Here is a 2,324-nt window from a genome sequence, read left to right as displayed (position 1 = left end):
CCACCTCCAGTATACGCTGCCGGCACCCCACTCCTTAAGCCACAGGCACCGCCCAATGAGTTGCCTTTTTACTCTGTTGATACTGGGGTTTTTTGTTTGTTTGTTCGTATTTTACTAGCAGGATCAACCAGGTTGATATATTTTTTGGTGTGGGAGATATTTTAATTTTCATAAAGTTCAATTTGTCCATTTTTTCTTTTATTACTGTATTTTTGGTTTCATATCCAAGAAATCCTTGTCAAATCCAGTGTTGTGAAGCTTTTGCTGTATGTTTTCTCTGCAGTAATTTTTCTAGGTAGTATTAAGTAAGGGTCCAACTTCATTTCTTCTCTGTGGATATCTTTGCATGTGGATATCCAGTTTTCCCTATATCATTTGTTGAAAAGAAAACCTACCCTTTCACCTTTTTTAAAATTTCTTATTAGGTGCCCACTACAACATGCAGCTTTTTTGTTTGTTTGTTTGTTTTTCTTTTTTTTTTTTTAGGGTCACCCTCGGTAGAGTGCCATGGCATCACAGTTCACAGCAACCTCAAACTCTTGGGCTCAAGCAATTCTCTTGCCTCCCTCCCGGTAGCTAGGACTACAAGTCCCTGCCAAAACGCCCAGCTATTTTTAGAGACAGGGTCTCGATCTGGCTCAGACTGATCTCAAACTTCTGAGTTCAAGCAATCTACCCATCTTGGTCTCCCAGAGTGCTAGGATTACAGGCATGAGGTACTGCGCCTGGCCCTTTTCGTCTTTGAATAGTCTTAGCATTCTTGCTGAAAATCATTTGACTGGGCCAGATACAAAAAAAAGAATAATTTGACCTTATACACAGGAATTTATTTCTCTATTTTATTCTGTTGGTCTGTCTGTCTATGCCAGTACAACACTGTTTTGATTACTATAGCTGTGTAATAAATTTTGAAATCAAGCAGTTAAATCTTTCAGCTTTGCTCTTTTACAGGAATAGTTTGGCTATTCAGGGTCCCTGGAAATGCCATGTGAATTTTAGGAAAGTCATTGGGACTTTTTTCTTTTATTTTTAACATTGATATGTAAACTTGTGTGTATTTCCTGTGTGTAACATGATTTTTTTTTTTTTGAGACAGAGCCTCAAGCTGTCCGCCTGGGTAGAGTGCCATGGCTTCACTGCTCACAGCAACCGCCAACTCCTGGGCTCAAGCGAGTCTCCTGTCTCAGCCTCCCAAGTAGCTGGGACCACAGGCGCCCACCACAACGCCCGGCTATTTTTTTTTTTTTTTGGTTGCAGCCATTATTGTTGTTGCCAGGCTGGACTCGAACCCACCACCTTAGGTGTATGTGGCTGGCACCTTAGCCACTTGAGCCACAGGCGCTGAGCTGCAACATGATGTTTTGAAGTATGTATCTGTTGTGGAATGACAATCTGGCTAATTAACATATCCACTACTTCACATAGTTATCAGTAATTGGGATTTTAATAAGAATTGATGGGGTGGTGCCTGTGGCTCAAAGGAGTAGGGCGCCAGCCCCATATACTGGAGGTAGTGGGTTCAAACCTGGCCCCGGCCAAAAACTGCAAATAAATAAATAAATAAATAAGGTGCTTATTAAAAAAAAAAAAATTGATTAGCTTGGCACCTGTAGCTTAGCGGCGAGGGCACCAGAGCTGGCAGGTTCAAGTCCAGCCCAGGTCTGCCAAACAACAATGATAACTACAACCAAAAAATAGCCAGGCACTGTGGTGAGCACCTGTAGTCCCAGCTACTTGGAAGGCTGAGACAAGAGAATCACTTAAGCCCAAGAGTTGGAGGTTGCTATCAGCTGTGACACCATGGCACTCTACCTAGGGCGACATAGTGAGACTCTTGTCTCAAAAAAAAAAAAATGACATTTGGCACATACATAGTTTTGTAAAATTAGTACAATTGGAAATGCCAGAGAGGAAAGCAGAATATAAATCAAGGCTTAAAGTAGGTACATGCTCTTTCATACAAAGATACCTTTTATTCTTGAGTTCTGAGTTGAAGAATGAAGGGAAACCAAATCCCATTAGATTGTATTTAAATAAAGATAGAATATGGGCTCGGCGTCTGTAGCTCAAGCAGCTAAGGCTCCAGCCACATTCACCAGAGCTGGTGGGTTGGAATCTGGCCTGGGCCTGCCAAACAACAATGACAACTACAACCAAATATATATATATATATATAAATAGCCAGGTGTTGTGGCACCTGTAGTCCCAGCTACTTGGGAGGCTGAGGGAAGAGAATCCTATTTTCTCCTGGGCTTAAGCCCAAGAGTTAGAGGTTGCTGTGAGCTGTGATGCCATGGCACTCTACCCAGAGCAACAGCTTGAGG

This window comes from Otolemur garnettii, unplaced genomic scaffold (genome assembly GCF_000181295.1).
Source record: "Otolemur garnettii isolate 467f Iridium unplaced genomic scaffold, OtoGar3 scaffold00144, whole genome shotgun sequence".
NCBI lineage: Eukaryota > Metazoa > Chordata > Mammalia > Primates > Galagidae > Otolemur > Otolemur garnettii.
The sequence above is the reverse complement of the archived record's forward strand: the minus strand, read 5'-3'. Positions refer to the sequence as shown.